This window comes from Cheilinus undulatus, linkage group 6 (assembly GCF_018320785.1).
Source record: "Cheilinus undulatus linkage group 6, ASM1832078v1, whole genome shotgun sequence".
Lineage (NCBI taxonomy): Eukaryota > Metazoa > Chordata > Actinopteri > Labriformes > Labridae > Cheilinus > Cheilinus undulatus.
In genome coordinates, this window is record NC_054870.1 from 47,677,452 (window position 1) to 47,684,622 (window position 7,171).

Consider the following 7,171-nt stretch of genomic DNA (forward strand, 5'->3'; position numbering starts at 1 on the left):
ATTGGTAATTCAATCAGCAGACATGGGCAAGAGTTGCAATTTTGGTGACTGACAATAGGAACTTTAACAGTATTGGGTGTCACAGCCATGTATTTTTTCGAGGTGGTTTTGAATGTGCTGTACAGTGTCTCTCTCAACCAATTGTGTCAACCCTATGCTCTTATTTGTTTTATTTTCTTTAATAGATGTTGCATTGTTGGCTTATAACAAAGGTGGTATGTAAATACATTATTGTTTTAGTCCTATAAATATTTTGACAGTAGAGGGATGATTTTACCTCATCTAATCTATCATTTTTTCATTTATTGATCCCAATATAGTAAAACGCCCATGTTTCTGACCAACAAAACTATAAGTTGTAAGTTGTTTTGAAACAAAAAATGGCACTCTACTAGAAATGTTACGACTTACACGGGAAAATAAGTGTTGCCATCACTCAAATAGCGTCCTGCAGCTCAGAAAGGTAAAGGTTTTTCTCGCGAGATGCCTGAAAATATTTGACAGTTGGCAAACGCTTAGCAAGATAGTCTGAAAGTCGGCCTAATAGAACGTGGATTACCTAAAAATGTACTTTTAATATACCAGAAATGCCATCACTCCAGCAAATAAATCCCCGCTACGAAGCCATAAGCCTAAATAACGGTATAATTTCGTTGTTCACGGAGAGTTTGCTGCTATGTTAGCGAGCTAACCTGTTGGCTCCTAGCATCTGCGCTGGTGTGGCTAACTCGGGTACATACTTCCGTTATTTGCTGACAAGCGCTTTGAATAAATTTTTGATAAATAACAGTATAAAGACGCGAATGCTTGAATCAAAAATACTTGTCTGGTGAATTCAGAGAACTTACTTTATCCGGCAATGAGGTTTAAATTACGCAGTTTCCAACAGTACCAGACTACAGGGTGCATAGTTCGCGCGTGCAGTTTGATTCGCAGTGCATCCTGGGACAAACGGTCATGATTGGTTGGCACGAAACAAACGTCACTTCCAACCGAGAAAAAGGGAAAGTGGCAATCACTGCTAAGTACCCTAACAAGTCTATTTCATAACTGGAGTTTACTTTTTTGTAGGTCAAACACATACATCTGAAAAACAGCTTAATGAGTCAAAATGGGTAATAGTCTGGTTTATCATCGACCTAAAACTGTCAATAGAAAACTTTAGTCTGGATTCTGGTGGTTTTCATTAAGTTCAGTGAAAGAATCCTTGGAATATTTATTTGTGTGCTATCTTTTTCGTATTCAACATTAATCGGCAACTATGCCACGTATTTAAAGATGCAGTGTGCAATATTCAGCCTGTAAGCATTAGCAGAGCAAATCTGGTAAAAGTGAAACAGCATTTATAACTTGGCCTATCTGAATTAGTGTTAAATAATCTTAATGTATAGTTTGAGCAGCAACAAATTAACAAATTCCAGTCCTTAAAAGACACCTAATTGTAAGGAGTGATGTCGTATAAAGAAAATGACTCCAGCTGTAGTTGGTCTGTTGGTCCAGCCTCAAACTCCATGAACTTATTTGTTCATATGGCCAAAATGTACAGCTGATATAGGCTGATTTTCATAGCCATAATATCGTTTGTAAAAATGGGCAGAAATGTTCATATATGCTAATATTGATAATTCCTTTTTTTCTGCCAGTTCTGATATCATGCCAATAATATTGTGCATCCCTAATAAAACACGCATGTGTCCTGGTGCCACTGTCCCCATTTAATCCATCTGAAACAATGCACCATACCTGCAACACTGATTTTTTTGTGCATCTCAGATAAATTATTTTAATCCCAGCTGAAAACAGTTTGATTACTGCTGTAAAAACTGTATATTTTGCACTTCACATGGCTTCATTTTGCAACAGCGCAGGTTGACGCTTGGTATTCTCAAAGTGGTTTCTACAGACTTATGGACAGTTCTTACCCAGAGTCATGTGTTACCTTCACTTATCATTTGATTCAAAGCTGGGATTGGAAGACAACCATCCAGTAGACATACTGCACTTATGAGTGGCATACAGCAGAAACTGTACTAGCTGTGCAGCTGTGGAGTGGGGGGTGTTGAGAACAGTTTGTGAGGTATCTGCCATATTATTAGCATTTTTAAAGATAATATAACTAGTGAGTAACCAATCACACAATCATAAGGTAGTGACCTTTCTCACTCATGAAATTATTGAAAATGCAAACCCCTTAATCAAACCCATTACTAAGTTTTCTAAAGACAAACAGGGCAGCACATTTGAGATTGAACCTATACATTTATATAACTGGCCTATCTTGAAGGCATTTCCCGTTGGCCCAATCAGACTTTTGTTTACAAGTGCACTTTGCTGTCAAAACTATAAGTTATAAGTCTGTTGTGAACCATTAGACTGCCCTGTGTTCATTTTTAGTCTTTACCTAGTCCTAACAATTGCTCTAATTGTCTCTTTCATTTATCTTTTTTCATCAGACACCTCATTGTCTTTCCAGATGCAGACCGTCTCTGAGGGGTCAATTAATATTAAAAGCAATACCTGGAGCATAACAATTTTTCAGGGACTATCTGAGATTTATCAATTCATGGACAATTTACCTCTTTCCTTTTTTTGGCACACAGCGCAGACAAAGATTTGTATCTTGAAATGTTTATTACAGAAAAGAGATTAAGGCATTTGAGGTAGCAATAAAACAAGTCTCAAATAAATAGTTTTCACATTTTTTTTTTTGATGATTAAATCAGGCACATGCACATCTGGCCTACAGTTTTCCACAAGACCCTGTTTACACCTGCTTATAACTTGTGCTCTTATCAAAGTCAGCTCTGTTCCAGGACAGCCACAAGTCTGCTTTTTTAAGGTTACATAGACAACAGTATGTATGAGCATCTTTGATGCTGTTCCTACATTTATTACCAATCCATAATGCTAAAACAATTTCATCTCTGCAACCAAATCAATCACATTTGGAAGTTAACACATTTACCAGCACAAACTCTATTAATACAATAGAAACACTGTAAAATGTAAGAAATACAACAACATTACAACAACCATAATGACAAAAATCTCACATCACAATACACTTCTGTGCTACCTTTAAATACAAGATGCAGTTCCAGGACAAAGGAGATTAAATTCATTGTGTGCAGTAAATACAGACTCTATCGCCTATTCTTCTACTGCAGTGTCGGGATTGCCTCGATTATGGCAATCCACATTTACACAAAATCCACGTGTGCTACTCCATGTAGATGTAGAATGCTGTTTTATTTTACTTATCTGTTACTGTGGTAGCAGCTGGATGTGTGCAGTAATAGAGGTCCAGGACAAATTTCTCCAAGGAGACAAAATTTTTACTGTATTATCAAAATATTTCCTGACTTTTGTCTCTGAATGAACATGATGATGGGAAGTACTTCTTGCTGTCTGGTTTTAAATTGATAGGTTTTCAGCTGAGTTCAGGTCTTGTGACTCTAAGGTGGCAGCATTTTAATGATACACTGTGGACAAAGTTGTCCTTTTTCACTTGTTGCATTTTAACACTCCACAATAGGAGAAGCAAAGCTATGAATAATGTGTGAAATGATGGCGGGTTTCCATTTTACTTGACAGTTTCAAGACACAAAGCCCAAGTCAGAATTGATTCTCTTACAATGACGGTTCTCATTTCCTCCTGTGATTTAAAACGCACACATGCACCTGCGATTCTAATGTCCATGTTCACAAAGGCATATTTTAACATGTCTCTTCTATTGTTTTTCTGATGTGGGTAATGCACAAAAATGCAAAAGAAAATATTTTCATTTGTGGTTAAGTTTAAACAAATACAACTGGCAGAGTTTTTAGAGTATACAGCAGATAATTTCCCTTTAGTATAAAACAAAATACAGATGAGGATAGAATTAACCATATTTCTGGAGTGCCCTTAAACCAGGGGTGTCAAACTCAATCACAGCAGGGGCTGGATTCTGGATTCAGGCCTAACCTGAGGGCCTAACAGGGTCACCTTTTTAGCTGTAAACTGTCAACCTTGCTTCATTGGTAGTAAAATATGGAAAGAAAAACTTAGCACTGATGGTAAAAGATTTTGACATTTAATAAGTTAAAAAGATAAGTTAAAAGGCTTACAATCTGAGAAAAGTAAATCTATCAGTTCAAAAAGGTCAAAACAAGAAATTGAAATAGAAAAATAATGTTTTTAATGGAAAATATACATGAAAGAAGTCAAAATCATGAGTTTAAAAGGTCAAAATATAAAATAAAATTTGTAATCATGAAATTGAAAGTCAAAATCATGAGTTCAAAATTTTAAATTTTGAGTCTTAAAGGTCAAACTATGGGATTATGAAGCCAAAGTCTTGAGTTGAAAGATGAGGAAAAATGCAAAATAATTGGTTAAAACGGTCAAAATATCACCTAAAAAATTAGAATTCTGAATCTTAAAGCTCAAAATATTATATGAGAAGTCAAAATTATATGTTGAAATGCTCAAAGTATGAAATTAAAAGCCAAAATCCTAATTTTGAGTCCTAATTGTGAGATGCTAAATTGAAAATGTGAAATTTAAACACAAATTAATTTTTAGGAGCATCCTCCTATTTTTTTTTTTTTTTTTAATGCTTACATTATTTTGCTTTGCACACAGACACAAAATCATTTCACAAAAACAAAAAACTACCAGAGTCTAAATGATGCTCCCCCTTTAGAAAACTGGTGAAAGATGTGTCTGAAGACCTCAAAACAACTGCCAAGACTCTAGGGAAGGACTTAGCAAAGCCAGGAGTTACAGTCTCAAAGAAGACCATCACGAGAGGAATGGACCAAGAAAAACTCCACTTCTGCATAAGAGACACCTTCAAGCCAGACTGAAGTCTGCTATGGACAACCTGGAGAAAGATTCTGCATACTTGAAGCATGTCCTTTGGTCAGATGAAACTAAACTTGAGGTCTCCACCATAGAGAGGTTACCTATGATTGGAGAAAGAAGGGAGAGGCGTGTAACCCAAAGGACACCGTCCCCACAGAGAAACTCAGCGGTGGGAGTATAATGCTGTGGGGATTGTTTTAGTACATCTGGAAATGGGAATCTCTAAAAGGTGAAAGGAATCATAAAGAAAGAAGGATATGTGAAGATTTCGAAAGAAGAAGTTGGCAGCAAAATTTGGTCCGTGTCATCGCTTTGTTTCCCAACACAACAATGATCCAAAACAAACATGGCTCCTGGTGAAGAACAACCTCCAGAAGACCGAGATGAACGTCATTGAGTGGCCTACACAAAGCCCTGACTTGAATACCATTTTAAATCTGTGGGGTGAACTGAGGATTAAGGCCAATGCCAGAAGGCCATCAAATCTGAAGGAGCTTGAGAGATTCACCAAAGAACCCAAGAATGGGCTGGGATTCCTCAGGAGACACAACTGACTAATAGTATTACTGGGGCTAATCATTTAGACATTGATACTTTTTTTGTGAAATGATCTTGTTTCTGTGTGCAAAGTAAAAAAAAAAAAATCAAAGCATTCAAAATAAAACTAGGATGTTAGGAAAAGCTGTGTTAAAATTCCTCGCTCTGTTTAACCACACTTGGGAAATACCTGGGAAAAACTGAAGTTTTCATTGGAGGGTCAATAATTTCACCCTCATCTGTATGCTGATTTCTTGTCTCTTTAAAACAAAATTGTCTTCTGAAGCAACGCACAGCTAGTATGAGGAACACCATTTCCTGTTGAAAGTGTTAAATTCACATTTCTGTTTCAGGGCGTGATAACTACGCCCCTAGGATGCTTCCCCTGTCAGTATGATATCACAGAGGAACGAAGTGATACGCTTTATGCTGGCATCAGAGGTAGTCGTTACAAGACGGAATTGGCAGACCGGGGGGGGATACAGCACTGCGTGAGCGCCCACCTCTGACTGCATGTGTTCATTTGGAGCTCCTGCTGGGCCATGCTGTCACATTTCACGAATGCTCTAACACAACAAGTGAAACAGATGGGGACACGTGTTACATGTTGATGTCAGAGGTGGTTATGCCAGCAGGCAAAGATAGACAATTGCCTGGGGACATCATGCTCTAAGAGGCCTAAAGATCTAGTCGCAAGGTGTGCATGAGTGGATGGATACAGTATTTCCTGCAGTTCTTCGGCTTTGTTACCAAAAAAGAGATGTTTCTAAATAAACTCTGCACTAAAAGTAAAGAAGTTTTCGTTTGGTAGATTATTTCTGTGTTGTAAGGATGCCTCTTGGCAACTTTTGGACAGCCTGTTTATTTCCCTTTTGAATGGTGCCTAATTTGTAAGGAACATGCATTTGTGGGATGAGCAGCAAAGCTGAGTATGTGGGTTGCACCCATGAAAAATCTTCTCTGCCAATGCCAAACAGTTTGTTTGCTGTTACTACTGACTCTTGTTTTGAGCTTCTGGTACCTCCAGGTGCTGCCAATCAGGTGCCTGAAAGGCGCCAGTAAGCACAGCGGGTCTGCTTTAAGAATCGGAATGCCACATCTGACAGATCTGAATAGAGCTGGTGGGATAGGGCAACTTCAAGCTGGGGTTCTGTAAAACCAAGTTGCAGCATTGTTTAGAGTGAGCCCTAGTACCATCTCCAAACCGAAGGCCAAGTTCTGTATAATGGGGGATATCAAAGACAGGCCGTGAAGTGGGAATCCCAAAGAGACATCACCCAAAGAAGACTGTTTCCTCCCCCTGTCAACACTCTGGAACCGTAGGCCTTCTACAGATTTGCAGTCAAGGGTTGCAGGACAGTAAGGCTGACGGCTCTCTAGTCAGACAATCTTGACCAAACTGCACTCAGCCAATCCCTGGTCTCACAGGGCTGCCAGCAGTTCTGCAGCCTGTTGCACCAGCTATGTGTAAGTTCTGCCTTAAGTTCTGGTGTAAAGTCCACACTAAACCCTATGTTGAAACTACTTAAGTTCTAACTTAAGTTGTGTCATTGTTCGGTTGCACCACAGAGACATAAAGTTGATCTTAACTAGTAGAGATTTATGTTCAAACTAACAAAAATATTGTCGCAGATATGACGTATTCTCTTACTTTAACCAATCACTGAAAAGCATTTTTAGCGCTGTGTTTGCTGCAGATGCTAACGGCTAAAAATAATGTTTGCCAACCACCGTTAATCGTCAAACAGCATCCAGCGTGGATGAAAAATATGACAAGGCATTTTG

At 38.3% G+C, this 7,171-nt stretch overlaps 1 protein-coding gene across 3 annotated transcripts in view; it reads right to left on the reverse strand.

Annotated features, from left to right (window-relative positions):
- Positions 1 to 930, reverse strand: part of mcph1 (microcephalin 1) — a 71,185-nt gene extending 70,255 nt beyond the window's left edge. For 2 of the 3 annotated variants that reach the window (XR_005992041.1, XM_041790077.1), the window contains exon 1: positions 849 to 930. The gene's annotated coding sequence lies outside the window, so the exon portion shown is untranslated. Of the gene's footprint in view, positions 1 to 411; positions 447 to 848 lie in introns of those variants that run through there. The other variant, XM_041790078.1, reaches the window with a different exon arrangement.
- Positions 931 to 7,171: the final 6,241 nt, after the last annotated feature.